The sequence below is a fragment of the Rhinolophus sinicus genome, chromosome 16, assembly GCF_057876585.1.
Source record: "Rhinolophus sinicus isolate RSI-liver-muscle chromosome 16, RSI-T2T, whole genome shotgun sequence".
NCBI classification, from domain to species: Eukaryota; Metazoa; Chordata; class Mammalia; order Chiroptera; family Rhinolophidae; genus Rhinolophus; species Rhinolophus sinicus.
Window position 1 is genome coordinate 49,504,855 of NC_142516.1, and position 18,532 is coordinate 49,523,386.

An 18,532-nucleotide genomic window follows, 5' to 3' on the forward strand; every position below is an offset into this window, starting at 1 on the left:
ATCCAGAAGCCACACTCCTCAGTCTGCCCCTCACATGCCTCTGATGCCCCCCAAGTCACTGTCCCTCTGCCGGGGCCCGAGGTGAGTGCCTGCAAGTGAGTGAGTTTATGTGTGGGCCATTTAAGATGATGTCTGGGTTTCCTGCAGCCTTATGTCCCACCCGGACGGTTGGAATCCCCACTGTTTTTCACAACCACCTGTGGGGGCTCCTCTTCCTGGCACCAGTATTCCGGGCTAGGGAGCCTGCTATGGAGAGCTGGGATCCCTTCCTCCTCCAGGGGGAACTTCCACAGCTGAGCTATCTCTCCTGATTCTCATCCACCACATGCTGGTGTGGGGCCCATTTTGCATCTCTGCCCCTCCTACAAGTTTCTTTCTGACTTCTTCTTTATATCCTTAGTTATAAAACTTCTGTTCAGCTAGACTTCAGATAGTTCTCGAGGTTGTTGTATAATTTTGTTGTAATTTTAATGTGTTCCTGATAGGAAGCAGGCACAATGATTATCTACTCTGCCATCTTGTATCTCTCCCTTGTCCAGTTTATTGTTTTAAAAATACAAGTTCTAAGACTTCTATGCATGAATTTATTATCACACGTTGTGGTTTTAGAATCTGCTGGTTTATTATTATTTCCCTCTTGAAGATTTTAGAAAGACATACTTTTATGTTGCTTTATAATTTTTATTTTCTTGGCTGTCAATTTTTTGGTTATTGTTTACTAACTGTTTTTCCCACTGATAGTTATTTTTGTGTACATGTAATTTTTGTTTGAAAGGTACCTTAAGTGAGTGTTTTTCTTTTTAATTATCCCTATGCTCACCCCTCCCATCAGAGGATTTCAATGATAATTTAGCCTGGCCCTCAATGATACACAGCTGAGAAGTAGGTATGACATCAGAATGGAGCTTTTACTCTGCAGGAATATAACAGTTTCAGGCTCTTAGCCAGAGCAGGGCATTGTTCAGCTCCCATTAGTGAGGGTATATCTGCTTCCTTCCCTCTCCATGGGCTGCAACTCCATGAAAGAAATTGGACCTAATAGGGCAGAGAGTGTAGTCCCAGATCTCCACTGTGCTTGGGCATATTTGATTTTTGTTCTCCATTGATATGATTTTTGAATTTGTGGCTTGAGCTTGTTGCCATTTCTTTATCTCATTACAATGGAATTTTAGATCTGTCTTCTAATTTGATGTTTTGTTGTGTGTGTGTTTAAAGTCAAGAAGTGAAAATAAAGGAGGTCTCATTTAGTCACACAGGTAATGATTTTTCCTCCCCATCTGACATTTTTGGCCATTAAAGGTCATAGGGTAATAGGTTTCCTGGGTTCTTGACCAGAAATCTGAGCCTCAATTTAAGGATAGGGTAAGAAACTTCCAGGAGAGCATATGGCTTATTCAAAGTTGGATATAAAGTGGGTATAAAAGTCAGCATTTTATATGCACGAGTCCTTCTGGCCTCTTTGAATACTAAGTACAATCATTAATAATCCTTTAAGGTTTATGATAAGATTTTCTTTTTCATGTAACAAATATTCAAATGAGTCACTGCTGGTTCCATTATTTCTTGGCTTGGATTCTTACTGTGTGAGATTGTCAGGATTCTCCCTATAATTTCTACTACATAGTGACATATATAACAGCAACAGTGTGTTAAATGAGTGAGGCTAAATGGACGTATAACACCTAATGTGATACTTTTTTGTATACATCTGTCATCGGCCTGCTCATACTGTCTTGTTTGTTATTTGTGGCTAATTGTCCCTAGTGGTAGGACTCCATTTTAAAACTTGAATTAGGTGAAAGAAGTTGATGACATGCCATTTTAAGCTTTGCAAGATAACTCTGTCAATCCAGCTCAATGCCCTGAAATGACTTAGAGAATCAAATATGCACTAAGTATGAGGGAGAGTGAGTCCCTTCACTTTGAGGGGGTCAGGGAGCCTTATGAGGGTGCATTAAATTGTGACATGAACTTTGTGGTTGGAACCTCCAGACTATTTGTCAACACTACTCTCTAGTGATGGGGTGCACTCTCCCCCCCCCCCCAATATGCAGACCTGAGCCACAGGGTCTGATTCACACCTTGCATTCTACCTCCTTATAAGGTGAGCCTGGTAGAGGTATTCACAACAAATGCTGGAGCCCTCGACCTGCAAAGGTCTGAATTCAGGAGAAGAATCCGGCTGCTGCCTATCTGTTTATCACCATGAACTGCCACACACTCTGAATTGTATGCTGTAAGAATATGCACTAAATTCATATCTCTGTGTCTTTGCTCATACCCTTTCCTAAGACTTCACTGCCACACTCTGCATCCCCAAACTAGTCCAGCAGACACACGCCTTCTCATCCTTCTAGCGTGCCCTCACAAGACTTTCTTCATGAATTTTTCCCTGATTCCATCAGCCAGCTGTAGAGGCTCTGCCCCTTATGTGCACCTGGTACATACCTCTGTCATTGCATTGCCACTTACAGTGTGTCATTACCTTCTGTCTGGGCACTCTATAAGGACAGAGACTATGTTGCCTCATCTTTATTTCCCCAGACCATAAGACAGACATTAAAATACTTGTTGAATGAATGACCGTGAACCGAGGCATCCAGAGAAACCACTGATGTGCTGCCATCAGAGCCAGAGACTCAGTTTGGGACGAGAGTCAAGAAGGGAACCTCTAGTTCAGCGCTTACCTTTGTTCAGTCACAGGCATCTCAGTATCTCTGAATCAGGCTGTAACTTAACTTGGCACAGTGAACACAAGAGGGAAATGGAAATCGTATATAGCTGTTATACAATGGAGTATTGCTCGGCCATAAAGAATGAAATCTTACCATTTGCAACAATATGGATGGACCTAGAGAACATTACGCTAAGTGAAATAAGTCAGACAGAGAAAGACAAATACCGTATCGTCTCACTTATATGTGGAATCTAAAGAACTGAATAAATGAGCAAACTAATCAGAAATGGTCTCAGAGATATAGAGGAAAAACTGATGGTTGCTAGATGGGAGGGAGGTGGGGGTGAGGGAGAAGGTGAGGGGATTAGAAAGCACAAATTGGTAACTACAATATTGCCGTGGGGATACGAAAGACAGTTTGGGGAATAAAGCCAATAATGTTGTAAAGATTTTGTAGGGTGTCAGATCTGCACTTTTCTTATTAGGGAGACCACTGCGTGGATGGTGTAGATGCCTGACAACGGCACTGTACCTAATTAAAAAAAAAAAAAAAAGGGAGATGGAACCAGGTTGCTGGTAAAATAGCAGCAGAAATTGTGTTTGGCTTCATTGAAATCTGACTCTCTGGAAAGGAATAGCCAGTTTACCTCATTTGATCAGTCTCATAAGGTCGTACTACTTACAGGCTTAGCAGATATTGAAACATTCAGTTTGTTAGCTGGCAACATCGAATAATTAACAAAAGAGCTTTTTGGAGCCTTTGGGGTACAAAAGCTTCCCGTCCAACTATTTCCAGTTCCCTGCCTTTCTTCCCCTGCCAGTGTTGACAGTTAACTTGGTTGAGTTACATTCAAAAACATTGTGGCAGGTGGGTACTCTTTAACACATGAGTTTCTACTGGTCTGTGTCCAAAGAGGATGATGGGTAACCAAACTCTGAATTTGGAGGGGGAGTAATGTGTCCCTAAAATCCCTGTTTTCATAGTAATCCTCATGGGATGAGGGCCAGGGATGTGCTGTCCAGCTGCTGTGCTGGGTGGATGTCCCATAGCCTGGTCTGGAAAAGACTCCGGAAGCACAGATGTGCTGACAGCCCTCTTGGGTCCCAAGTGCCCCTCTGCACAGATACTCAGTCAATTCGGCGCTGCTGGGGAGAGAGAGTCTCTCTCCGCAGACCCGTGGCTCACTGTGACATTTGCTGGAGGAAACAAGGGAATGTCGACTTTCTTCCATAGTTGTTGTGGATTTTTAGACGAGCTCTCAGCATGTGGAAAATAACTGTATCTCCACCTTGTCTCACTTGCATCCTCATTTTACTTTCCTTATAATTGACATACAGTAGTTATCAAGGAACATTAGTTCTGAGCTTTGAAAAATGTGTTAAAATATGTTCCTTATGTTGTGAAGATTTTGAAAATGTGCTTAGTACATTAGAACAAATAGGTTAAAGCTTGAAGGGGCCCTAAGGATAATTGAGTTTTTCATAGCTAGAGAAACTGAGGCTACAGTTGCTATAACTTTGGGGATATCATTTGATAGCAATATCATTCTAAAAGTGGGGTGTGAACTCAAGTCTCCTTTGTCAGGCCCCAGGGCTCTTTATAGTGCATCAGGAAACTTGACATGTTTGTGGTTATAGAAAGTCTTAGGTCATAATCCCAGTGAAGCATGGCTCTTTAAAAATATTTAATTAAATTAGCTTGTCTACACTGTAAACAAATGGAAATCAATCTGGATCTAAGTTCTGAGTGTTCCAATGTATAACTTACTTTTAGTTTCCATTGACAGTCTTTGCAACAACAAATATATCTGCAAAATAGCTAGGCAGACTCAAGGAAAATGTTATTAGTGGAAATAATTTTTTTTCCTTCCACAACAGGAATAAGGAAAACTGAGATGATGATTGTCAGCTGGTGAAAATTCCCTATAGCAATAGAGAGTGATTTTGTGGCTGACAATTATGCTATCTTATTTTCTGATAGAGTTTAAGTTCTGAAAATGAAATAAAGTCATCAGTTTGAAACCTTTTCACAGTATTTATCAAACTTATCTTCTTTTTTTTTTTTTAATTCAGAAAAATCAATTCCTAATTGAAGTCTCTAGGCCCCAGAAGGCAGGCGTCACTGGGGTTAACATCATCTGTACTTTGCACAGGGCTACACCTGAGTGATTCAATGAACACGTGGGTGTTTCCCAAGCTTCTATATTTCCCGAGTAAAGGGAAGAAGAGGCTGAAACTGGAGTGGGGAGGTCTTCGGCAGTCAGAATCCTTGTTCAAACATAATAAGGAAGACTTTGCCTTTGATGCCTAACCGCAGCCAAACACAACATGTTCTAGAATCTGAAGATTTCTGGTTTAATTGCTCTATCTCAGAGATGAACATGTATGCCAATCCTCTTGAAAGCTGTCAATCTGAAATTCTCTTTGAAAATAAGGTGACTTGCTTTACTCTCAGTAGACATGAACCATGGGTACGCGGTCATCTGGAGCTCTCAACAGAAAAGCTATGCTCTTTGTAATTCTACATTGATCAGCTGGGACACGGAAGCTGAAAGAATCTCAAGTCATGCCGTAAAGCTGTATATCTTGAGCATCCTCTGGGGAAAATTCGTACACTTGCCTATTTCTTTTCCTGTAGATACTGGCCAAGTGTAGACTTGCTCTTCATTGTCTGTGATTATCTGCCAATCTAGGAACTGAATCTATGTAACTTGTATTACTGGTGCTGAAATCAATCATTATAAAAAGGACCTGGCTTTCCATTAAAATCAAGGATGCATATCATTGAACTCAGGGAAAACAATATTTTTTATAAAAGTAAGTGCTATATCCAAATCCACAGTTAATATTGACTACCTTCCCCCCTCCCGAGATCCTTTAAAGAAGTATGAAGGGAATAAATTTCATAGGCATTGGGATTGCCCTTTCCAAAGCAGTATTTAAAAATAATTATTTGGGGAACAATACAACAGAAAAGGGGGACATTGAAAATGGATTAGTGAAAAGACCACAGGTCTCACAAATCAGCGGACCTAGGTTAACAAGATGTAGGTAATAAACTGGGTGACTTGGCAAATGAGTTAGCTAACCTCTCTGAATCTCAGCTGTCTCATCTGTAAAGTGGGACTCATCAAATTTCTCCTAGTGCTACTCTTAACACTCACTGAGGTACTACTGCATGTCAAGAGCCTGGCTTATAGTAGGAACTTAGTAAATGCAAATTCCTCTCCCTGTTAGCGACTTGGGTAGTGCTTTTGAATTACATGCTGGTTTTGCCCTCAAAGGGGTTTGTAGATTCAGCAACTTTTGCTGACGCAGTTAGAAGCACTGAGGGAATGATGTTGAACTGGGCCAAAGACCCATCCCCAAGAAGCTTGAGAAATCAGCGCCTGATCAGCCTCTCCACAAAGTGTGGAGTCATGGGTGTGGCCCCAGGTTCTGATGCCCAAACCTACCAGTGCCAGTGGTGCCTAACACCTGCCTGGTATTGTATTTACTCCTTGTGTCTGATAGCTTCCTCTTGCAACAGCTGGTCATAAACAAATTTTTGAGGGTCTGTGAGAGGTATACAAACGGTACTCGCTTAGCATTGGGCAGAGGTTAGCTCCGGTGTGGGAGTCGAATGGAGGTACAAATCCAGGGAGGACATTAACAACAGGGGTTTATCATCACAGAACTTAGAGCTCGTGCGATGAGTCTGTAGAGCTGGGTTTTCATGGGGACTCAGGCGCCAGATGTGCACAGCTGTGCTAGGGAAGCTAACCCTGCCTGATCAAGAACAGCCACATGCCCGTTGTTTTATTTCTGAGTGAGATGAAAGGTTAAATAAGTCTCTTTCAAGTAGAGAAAAATAAGTTGTTAATGTTTATTATGTATCATCTTATTCCTTCTCTTTATTTTGAAATCTAAACGGGGCCGTGTGTCTTCAACATGCTTTTCCTGATCTACAAGAGACTAATTTTGCAAAAGGATTTTTCAATCTAAGAGGCCTGTTTAAAGCATGTTCCATGTATTCAACAGTGATATACTTTTTAAAAGGCTGGATTTTTCTTGATAATTTCTGAATGTCATATCACAAAAAGGAATAAACTGCTAATCTTGTGCATAGTCATATCGCTTTCATAACCCTATATTTTTTCTCTTGTGAGGAAAGTTATTTTATTTAAACCACCACCAACAAATACCATTGCTAATGGTCATATATGCAGTGGGACTAGCTTGACTCTGGGGTAGTTAAAATTCCATTGAAAATTATCTGCTGTGGCTTATTCTTTGCTGTAGGTAATATCATGGTTTCTAACAGAAAAGTCTTTAAAAGTCTGTCATGTGTTATTAAGGAATATTTACACTTCTGGGACTGTTCTTAAGAAAACCAAAGTACTTTTGTAACTGAGTTACAAATAGAACACATTCAGCCAAGATTTATATAGAAGGAAGATAAAGTACAGACGCCTTGGTTTTATAGTTTACATTTATCAAATGCTAAGTTACCTGGAAACAATTGGCGAGCGCTAGCATATTGCTCAATTTCTACCCCTTTAAAACTGAGCTTTCCATTGCGCCATACGTATACAGAATGGTGTTAAACATTCAAAATACATAAGGACACCGTGTCTAATGCTTTCTGAAAGTGCCTTAATTTTTGTAATTCATTATACTGTCAATTCAAGCTGGAGATATACTAACACATTAGGATAATACTAATGATTAGACTATTAAGGGAATAAAATTAACAGCAAAATCACCTTTTCCTTCCTGCTGCCTTATTTGATGGGAAGGACGGGAAAAAGCACTTGGTCTAAACCACATGGGAAAAATACCTTTTCACTTGCAGACTGCCCTTTACATTTCAGCTATGTAAACACACTGTACGCCCACAGGGGGCCGAGTTTCTTTGCCCTGTAAAAACTGCAGGTAGGCACCAACATCCTAAAGGTGGCGTGATAGTCAGACAAACTGCCCTGACCTGGATAACATCTCCTGGGCCCACGATTCCAAGGCTTCAAGGCGACACTGGCATTTGGGGCTTTTGCAATAGTGAAGGACCACTGCCACCTGTGGGCAGCAGGAAGCAGCAGCGCTGACACGCTGCAGGCCAAGTCAAGAAGCACCAGTGATACATTATTAGTGCAGAAACTGGGCCACCTGCTGAATCTGATGGTCTACACATTTCCCAACAGCAAGTGTTTTCACGGGTACATTTGTGGCCTGGGTGGGGCTTTTCCCCACAAATCAATAGCTATCCTTCGACTATCTGAAGGATGTGATTAGGTGTTAACACAGAGCCCACAGCAGGCATTTTAGACTCAATGGCCTTCAAGAGGCAGGTAGGTAATGTAGATGTAAATGGATAAGAGCAATACGGACAGTGAATTGGGGACCACATGCCCCACCTAGAGGCACTCAATTTTATTTAGAAAAAACTTTTTGAGGACGATTGTACTCCATCAAGCAACACACATTTATAACTCAGATTCAGCCTGCAACCATCTAGCCCGGGAGGTCAATTAGTGCAGATCCCAGGTAACATTTGGACAGCCCGGAACAAAAATCTAAGCATACTTCATTCACTCATTCACTGATGTATTAATTCACTCATTCACTATAAAATATTTACTGACTGCTTCCTTTATTGTAGACATCACTCCATATTGACAGAGAAGGTGAGAAAATAGATATTAAACAAATAATTACTCAAATAGAATTGCAGTTGTGATAAATGTAATGGATAAAAGCCCTGGCAACCATACAAATGTATACCATGTTTCATAAAACTTGCTTGTAAGTCACCTCACTATTTTATGTACTGTTAAGAAAGATGAAACCCTGCTAATCAAATTATAGCTCTATGCTGTCTTATTTATACATCTTGTTTTGTATTTATTAAAACAACTCTAGACTTACTTGAACATAGATATTTTTATCATCTGTCACTCTTGTGCATACATGAAATGGAAAATATAAATTAAATAAGGCATTTCTAAAACTGTTCACACTGCTGGTCCAACTCTTTCGGATCACTTTTGACTCAGAGTGACCAATGTCCCTACTTTTCTAGACAGTGTCAGTTTTTGGCCATCAGGGAGTTGGGGAACAGCATTTCTTAAGAGTGTTTCACTATGGTCTGGAATTTTCTTCCCAGCAGCTGATAACCAATTCTTAGAGTTTAGATTCTGGTGCTTTCTTGATCTTACAACAAAGTGTCAACAGAAGCTTTTCAAATACCAACTAGAATTTCTATTCTTTCCTCAACTAGATCTTAAGTAGTTTGTTAAACAAAAAGTCGAGGGGCTTCCGTTGACTATGACTGACACCCACTCATGCATGTGCTGGCAGTGACAACCGTGTCAGGACACCCAGCTGATCTGACCCATGGGGTGGCAAGACCTCTTTGTTAGAAAGTCCCATGTAGATTTTGGAGACGTGAAAATATAAGAACAATGCAGAATTGACAAAATACAGTCACTCAATGATCTGACTTGGTCTTCAGGGCCAGTGACATTTCCTTGTTGGGGGTGATTTTACACGTAGGCTTGAAAACTAAGAAGTTATCTAGAATTGAGGTAGTAGAGTATCATCCTAGGAGAGCCAGAGCCAGATTATGGGGCAGACTAGCTGCACAGCTCATCAGGACCCCAAACTACAGAAATGCTTCAGTAGCCCCATTACTGGTCTATTTCCCTTGAGTGGTCTTACTGTGCACTTACACAAGTTGCTTGGTACAGGTATGTCTGAAACTGGCAGTCACAGTTATCTGAAATTCCAAAACCACATCGGGCGTGGTGTAAAACACATACCCATTAAATATACTGTCCCACTCCCTAAGAAATTGTCCTGTATAGGAATTGACAAAGAAAGCCAGAGAGAGACAAAAAAACGAGAGACCAAATGAAAATAGTCCAATTTTTTCGAAATAGCAATTTTGTTTACCCCCAGGTGAAGTAAGTTGTCTATTAACTCTGTTTTAGTAAGCAAGATTTATTAATAGAAAATTAGGTTCACCCCACTCTCACTAGATACATGTTGAACAAATATGTAAAGACTGTCTGTTTGAAGGGGCCCCAGACTACTGGTCTTCCTGAGCATGGACATGTTTCTAGCTTGCGCTGGCCAGGAGACAGGTTGGCAAGTTCAAGGCACCAGCTGAAGGGCAGTGTAGCTAGGACATGGAGTAGGAAGAAGGAAGACAGTCCAGCGAGGAGGGCTGGAGGCTAGCCCAGAGTCATGCCATATACATTTTCTACGAAGTATTTCAGTCTTCATCCCAAGAGAATTTGGGAGTTATTAAAGAGTTTTCAGCAGTGAAATGACATGCTCATATTTACATTTTCACTCTGGCTGCTGTGAAGTGAACAGACTGTTGAGAGCAAGTTATTTGCTCTCTGGGCAAGGTAGAGTTCTTCGTTCATGCAGCAACCTGGATTTCAAACCGTGGTGAACCTTCTTTCAGGTATTTCCTTGAAAGGGATATATGAATTATTAATCATTCACAGCAGCATTTGGAAATTTGACAGAGCTGAAATTAACAATTAAACTACAGTAACAATAATAAATCTATAAGCAATCTGTTAAATGGAGACTTCAGTGGTTTTACTTCTTTCTTATTTTTGTTTTGGATGCCTGAAATTAAATAATAAGTGCACAAAATAAGGATTTGGGACCAAAAGAAAATTTCCTGTGAAATAGGGTGAGAAGAGATTCAGCTCAGTACACCACATAAATAAACCCTTTGGGTGACACACTGTTATTCTTAATACCTAAGCAAAACATAGTGACACTGAAGCATTGAATCATTAATGGCAGTTTTGGTTTAGTTGTTAGTAACTACTTACTTTTGTTGGAGAATGACCAAATTTATTTCAGGAAAACTCAGTGATGGGAGCTGATGATAAAAGTGGTTTTTGACTCACATGTAATTCCCTGTAAGTATCTCTGTACATAGCATTTGAGCTAGGTACTATGCTCATTATGTCTTTTAATTCTTTCAAAGCTTTTTGGTGTAAGCATATGGTTCTCATTTTACACCCTGTACCACAGCATTCCAATTAAATGAGAATAATTTTAATAACAATGATGAAGGCTAATACTAACACAGCTCATTATGAACCAGGAACTTGTTTAACCTTCATAACAGCCACAGGAGAAGGTACCTTTATGACCCCATTTTCACAGATTAGTAAACTAAATCAGAGAGGTTAAGTAACTTGCCCAAGGCCACACAGCCTAAAGGTAGTGGTGGAGCTGAAATTTAGGCTCAGGAAATTTAGATTCAGAGTCTATGTGCTTAACAACTATACATATCACCTCTTTAAAGTTAGTGCTTTTTGAAAAGTCAGTTCATGACATATACGTATATGTATACACAATATTTTTCTTTTAAACATTTTCATAAGCCTCTTTAACTGGATCACCCCAACATAAAAATATGGGAGATTTTTGAAACTGAATCCAACTTTACAGCACAAGATGAGAAAAGTTTAAAAGCAAGCAGATGTTTGCAAAGCATATAAAACTCAAAATTGCTCTACACTGGATGTTATTTGGAACACAGGCATAATTCTTTTCAAATATGATTTTATCTAAATGGTGTCCCTTAAAACTTCATTTTAACACCCAAATGATCCCCAGCTGTTCGGGTAGATTGGCCCCTGCTGGTCTGTTTCCCAACACTTCCCATATTCCACCATAAATATTCATGAGGCAATGTTCCTGCTGCCCTAAGGGGGGGTGGGATTCATTTTTATGAACTCCTCTCAACTGGGATTAGCATCTTTCACCTATTACCCAACTCCTGAATTATGGTTTTGTTCTGCCATGGTTCCCATTTTCTTTATTTTTACTGATATCTGAGAAGTCTGAAGAGAATGTGAAGTGTGAAAGAAACTTCTAATTCCAGGAAGTTGGCCCAAGGAGTATACAAAATCAATTTTTAAAATACAATATCTTATTCAAACTTTACACCCACACCAGTGTGAAACTACTGTTTTCGTATTTTGCCAGATTTCCTAGGCAGCAGCAATGCGTCTGTAAGAGGTTTGTAAACTTAATTTGAGGCTCAGGGGTGGGGATGTTGGAGGGGCTAAGTGGACGGGATGCTATTTCCATAGGCAGCAAACATGAGGCATTTTGGTCTACAAAAACGATGATTTTTTTTTTTTTCCCGTATGATTTATGTTTGAATGTGGTTGATCCCAGAAAATACTAGGAATAAATCTGCATTTTGGGGGGTTGAGAGGTGCCATGAGAAACATGAATTTTCCCACCTTTGCAGCTCTCTTTCTCCCTCTCGTTTTTAGTGGATTTCTTAAACCAGGTCTACTATTTGCACACGTCACGTTTATAACATACCCTTATGCACACAGAGATGCTCTTAACCTCATCAGACCAAATCAGGAAACTGTGACAACTAGCCTTGTCAGTGGCACGAACTCTTGATGTTTGACATTAGACTTGAGTGCTTATACCTGTTTGGCACTAACTAGTCAGACACACATGGATAAAATATTGAACTTCTTGAAATCTCTATGTTTGCATTGGTAAAATAGAGGAATATCAGTCACAAAGGCTTCTTGTGAAACATAAGTTATGTAGATGGAATACTCAGCATAGGACGGAATAAGGGATGTTAGCTCCCTTGCCTCCTCCTGCAGCGTTGGAGGATGAAATGAGTAGTGGGACATCCATGGTGGCCCTGAACACAGTGGAACACAGTGATCCCTTCCCACTTTTCGTGGGTTTGCCACATCACACAACGGTAAGAAGCGAGCCTCTGAGCACTTGGAAACACCACCTAATTCTACAAAGGTTTTTGCCGTACTGTGAGTGGGTTGTGAGGAGAGGCCGACCAAATTAACTGTACTGCCTGGGTTGATTAACTACATAGAGGAGAGGGCCGTACCTTCCATGGATCTTTCTGTAAATGTGAATCTGTTCACCTTGAAATCCATTGTGTGGGGACAGAGCCAGGAGTGCAGTTTCCAGGCTCTCGGCCTCACGTGGAAAGGTGCTGGCTCAGGTAGTAAATGGCCATCAACTGTGATTGCATGGCCATCAGCTGTGGCTAGTTGGCCGTAAGCTGTAACCAGTGAGCCATTGGCCACTAATATAACTGCTGTGGCTACGCTAGCAGAAAAATGGGGGCTAGCAAGAAGATGGTGGCTGGCGAGTGAGGATTGCAGAGAGGCGGATGCCGCCAGCGAGAATATAGTGATATGACTCCCCTACCTATGGCTCCGTGGGTGTTACTTTTTGGCCTCACCATATCCTGCGTTCTTATGTGAGGAGTGGGAGCTGAGACCCCACAGGCTGCCCCGCGTGGTACCCTGCACGACAAATGGCGCAGTGGCAGGGTGTGGTGTCGGCCAAAACCCTCCAGAATGTACTAGAGCAGTTTACACGTATAAAAGCTCAGTTTTATAAGCAGGGTATGGTGCCGGCCAACACCTACCGAAGCATGGTGGAGCGGTTTGTGCGTGTGGGAGCCCAGCTTCGGGAGGCCCATGAGGAGCGACACCGGGAACGGGAGGCGCGGTCTGCCTGGGAGACTCAAGCCTTCAGCTGGTACACCACCTTCTTGGCCATGGACGGCATTGCCTTCATTTTGGTGATCTGCTGCGGCCTTAAGCTCCGAGAGTTGCGGACATCTTACACTGAGGCCACCAACCATTCAGACACCTGGCATGGCGAGCAAGATTCCAACCAGGTAGGAATGGAGTCTGACTCTGGGCAGGAGGACGTGTGGCCCCCACACACTGTGTGGTGTCCGGTGGCCACTGTTCTCAGGAGTTAGACCCCCAAGGAGGGGTGGGAGGACATGGACGGCTCTCCGGCCAGCGTGGAGAGGGCCCTGCAGGCTCTGGCTGAGCGGTTGCCGGAGGAGGAGAAGGCTACGGCCGGCCATGTGGGCTGGATGTTCCTCAAGGCCTTGAGTCTCAACATGGAAAGTGCACTTAATGAAATGGCCCAGGTGCCGGACCAGGTGTCCCCATTGGAAGCGCTAGAAGCTCGGGTCCGCCTGTTAGAGGAGGAGCCCCACAGTGGAGACTCTGAGGTGGAGGAGAGAGGCGGAAAGAGGAGAGTCGAGGAGAGTCGGTCGGTTGGTAGCAAAGCCGACAGCAGGTTGCACGTCGTGTGAACCCAGCCTCCAGTGAGACCATAGTGGTGTGACTCCCCTACCTATGGCCCCGTGGGTGTTCCTTTTTGGCCTAGCCACATCCTGTGTTCTTATGTGGGGAGTGGGAGCAGAGACCCCGCAGGCCGCCCCACACGGCACATTGGAACCAACCAATTACCACCAACCCGTTTTCAATCCTGCCAAAATTACTGCATAAGTGGAGATACTGGAAGAACAATTACTCATCAACAAGGAAGGAAGATGGAGTTCCTGGAAATAGACTGCCTAAACAGATACCTACTTAACACCCTCACTGCCCAAGTCAGAAGAACTGGCTAGAATATAGTCAACGGCCCAAAATCTGAAGGCAGTATATTGGAGTTATTAACCTGCCATCAGATAGCTGGGGTTTCAATGCTGTCGTGTCATACCTAGCCCTGTGACATTGGGTGAATCACTTAACCTTTCTAAGCCTGGGTTTTTAATAGCAATAAGATGTATCTGATATGGTTGTGATAACCATTGAATGAGATAGTCTAGGTAAAACATTTAGCACACTAAACACAGGGCTGGCACAACGTATGCAATTTATATTCACTTAAAACTTATTGTTGAAAGAATCAGCTTAGAGCAAACATTACGTCCTATCCCATATACTTAAGGCTTGGATACTTAATTGACCACGCTGGCAGGGCCTTGGACAGAAGTGCAACAAAGGTTTTGAGTGTCCCCTGAGTACAGAGTGTGTTTTAAACAAAACTAAAGGCTGCTTGATATTCGTACTCATATTTTAAGGGGTAACACGTAGTGGATTGCTCTGTGTGGGATGGTGAATAATGTGTGCGTTTGGAAGGTGCAACGATGCTTTCCAAGGTGTGCACATGGAAAGATCATTTTTTGATATGAAATAGCAATTGCTATATGCAGAGCCTGGTGTTACTTGCGTTTCCTTCAATATAACTGTCACCCACCAGGCAGAGATGTCTGTTATTTCATTCTCAGGCGTCGTCAGGCTTGCCCTATTATTTTAAGCTGTGCTTCTGTGTGTATTTGGAGCATTTCTTCAGCTTGTCTTGCTTGTAGTTACATCACTTTAGTCCCTCTTGAGCTGTCTCATGGTCTCTTATGCCTTTGAGAAATCCAGTCCAGTGGGGTAGTGAGGATAGTTTACGTGCATTCCTGTACCATACTATTGATGGTTGTTTTGCATCAATTAAAATTTGAGTGTAACAATAATAGAATTGTTCAAGAGATTAGATATATCATAGTGCTCCTAATATGACAAACCTGGCAAAGTGGGGTCAGAGACTGATAAGGAGAAACGTCATCGCCCTTCCTCTATACACTCACCCTCGTCGGCCTCAGTACATATGCTTATAAATGCATGTTGTTTGTATAGGAGGCAGACATAATGGATGAAGAGCCGCCTGTGGTTTCTGTTACCATCTGACCCCTTTGGCTGGGTTTAAGCCTCTTTTGATAGAGAATAAGGGACAAAATGGACTGAATTCATAGGAAATCCTGGGTCTGGGTTAGGCTATTTGGCATCGGGTGGAGCACAGTGAGTTGAGAGAGGCCATTCTTCCTGAACTCTGCTCAGTGCCCTGATTTGTGAGGAATTGGCAGCTCCTTGACTGCTTTAAGCATCATTGCTCAAGATGGCACTGTCAACATAATACTGCAGTGGTTCCTTCAAGCAGCTTCACTTGACATTGATAGGTTTAGTGGAAATAGGAGAGGGACACTTGGGGCTAATGGGGACTATAGCTGACAAAGTGGGTCACTTTGGGGACCCTAGAAAATACTGTGAGAAACTTGGAGGAAGTCTCTGTTCCTACCTGGTGTATCTAACTGGTGGGGAATAGGGGCTGCTAAAATGATTATAATTTAGGTGTTACATTTGATGTGATTTAAACTTTTGTAATAAAACATTTGGGGGGACTATTTTGGTGTAACTACTTTTGGAGTGTTCTTTTAGACTGAAACAGAAAAGGATTCTGGGGTATGTTTACAGAGTTAATAGCCCATGAAGAGTTAACTGCCTCATTCATAAGTAAGTTATAATAAAGTAGTTGAAGCCAAACACACATAACTTATCAGACAACATTATTTATGTGTTTAATTTTATTTTTAAGGGATCTTCCAAATAATGGTGACTCTCTACAATAATCTGTAATAAGATGGTGAGTGATCTGAAATAATGCTATTTTATGCTGAAATGTGTTGGCTGTTCAAACAGCTGTCTTATTTAAAGACCTTTCTTGATCTGTTTCCACTTCTCAAAATGTACAGTTGTTGTGAGGATAAGATGAGAGATTGAATGTAAGTAAAGTGTTTAGCACAGTAGATTCTATATAATTGGTACACCACTATCTCTACAAGTTATAAAGGGCTTTACTTAATTCATCTACAAGTACACAGGCAGGATTACAGGTGTAAACATTCCATTTTTAATTTGGAGCCTTACTTTTTACAAGATTTGGGTAGCATTGTCTGGGTATAAAGGAGTGCCCGTCTGCCCAGGGACTCCCATCTAGAACCTCTTCATCAGAGGCCTTGAAAGCCGTATCATTTCATGACCCATCCCCCCAGTTATAGAAGGCGCGGTAAGAAATGGTCATGTGACCCCAGTTGGACCCATCATATTGATCCCCTAAGGTTTTGAAATCAGGGCACTGAGAGAGATTAAGAGTCTTAGTTTGGTTTCCCCCAAAAGTCTAGGCAAGGATTTGAGTGCAAAAAATTTGTTTTAGAGGAGATCCCAAGATACATCTGTAGGGGAGTGGAAAAGTAAGATAGGGAAGGGGAATATGCCAATAAAAGGTATCTCATCAAACAAGGGACTACTTGGGAACTGGAGCTTAATCCAGTTAGAAAACTGTGTGAAATGTATGTCTGAGTTATCCCACCCTATAGAGCTAGGGAGCTAAGGTATTTATTTATTATTTTTTTTTTTTAATTTTTTTTTGGTTTAACTGCATTTTTAATAGAGGTGAAAATGTCAAAAATTTTATTAACATTCAGTTTAAAAAGCTTTGTAACTGTGGTCCACCAAGATATAGGAGTGCTGCTTCTTAAAGAAGTTACCCTTTAAGGTTTGGTCCTCGGTTTAGAAGTTGTGGAGCTTTGGTATTTTTTTGTTAAGAGCTTTAAGAATTCATTATCTTGGTCCAGGGCTGGTAATATGCCATTTTCTTCTTCCTCACAAAAGTGGTTCTCGATAATGTTCAAAGCAGTCAGGGCAACCTGATGGTTCTCATGCAGTTGCAAAGCCTCGATTCTATCAACCCCACCAAGCTCTTCAATCAGAAGGCACAGGCTTTCCTTCTCCAAAAGCTTGTCTGCTGCCTGTTCAGAACAGCTCAATCGGAGGAGAGAATTGATGATGTCCAGGATGGTGATGATAATTTTGGTGTCTCGGATGGTGAGCAGGTTCACCAGTGGCTCTAAGACTCCAGCTTGGATAAGTTGGATCAGCTGGTCCACGGTGCCCCCATTTGTGAAGTTAGCCACTGTCCAGATAGCCTCTTTCTGGACTTTAAAACCTCCATTTTTTAGCAGAGACACCAAGGGAGGCAGCACATTGCAAGCAATCAGCTACTGGATGTGCTGGTGGGGCCCCGCGGCCATGTTGCTCAGGGCCCAGGCTGCCTCCTTCTGGATGGCGGACTTGGGATGCCTCGGGAGTTGGGGCAGCACACTCAGGATGCTTGCATCGATGGCCACCTGCGTCTGGAGGTCCGTTTCCGTGAAGACATTCCCCACAGTGCGGAGAGAGGGGGTCAAGACATTGAGATCTGAGCTGGCCATGAGCTCAACCAACCTGGGCAGGCAGCCCGTGTCAACCACTTGGCTGATCCGCTCGTTGCTGCTATCGGTGAGGTAGGTGAGGGCCCAGCAGACGTCAGAGAGAACCTCGCTGTCTTGGTGCTGCAGGAGGTGGAAGAGCATGGGCAACATCTGCTTCATGGCTTTTTTGCAAGGGTACGGGTCCTTGTTCTGGCACAGGTTGGACAAGGTCCACGTGATGTTCCGCAGAAATGTAATTGGTATATTTGATGAAACCAGGGCCAGCAGACGTGGAATGGCATTGCTCGTGATAACCAAGTCTCTGAATTCTGCTCCATCACCTGCTATATTACCAAGGGCCCACACTGCCTGTTCAGACACAATCGTATGTGGGGAAGACAGAAGTTCAACCAAGGGCTGGATGGCTCCTGCTTCCACAACAGCTTGAGTCTGCTCCGAAGTCCCTGAAGCAACGTTGGTCAGAGCGCAGGCGGCCTCACACTGCAAGCAGAGGTGAAGTGATGACTTCAGGAACTCCACCAGCCTGGGAATGAGCCCTGCTTCAACAATCAGGTTTAGAGGAGAGTTCCTTTTCTGCGACAGTATTTTCCTGGCTGCTTGGGTGGCCTGGAAACATAGGTCTGGATCGGAGGCATTCACACCATTGATTATTTCTTGCAGGGTGAGGCTGACCCCTTTGGTCAGTTGTTCAGAAGCTGGATCAGGGTAGAGACTTATGATATTTCTTCTCTTTAAGGCCTGCTCATCTTTCTTGGCTTTCCAGAGCTGCAGGGTGACCACTATCCGCTGTTGCCGCCACATAGATGCATCTTTGCCTTGGTTCTTTAAATTTTAGAAACTCTCTTCTGGAGCTTCTAAAGTCAGCATGTTGACTGGCAGAAGCAAACTACCTGAACAAGAGCAAGGTGTCTGATCAATCCCTAGAGAGAGGG

General features: G+C 42.5%; 1 long non-coding RNA gene and 1 pseudogene across 1 annotated transcript in view; one reads left to right on the plus strand and one right to left on the minus strand.

Moving 5' to 3' along the window:
* Nucleotides 1-18,532, plus strand: part of LOC141571343 (uncharacterized) — a 419,842-nt gene that overhangs the window by 119,675 nt on the left and 281,635 nt on the right. The gene's annotated exons all lie outside the window — the stretch shown is intronic.
* On the minus strand, nucleotides 16,881-18,467 carry LOC109441251 (importin subunit alpha-8 pseudogene; annotated as a pseudogene).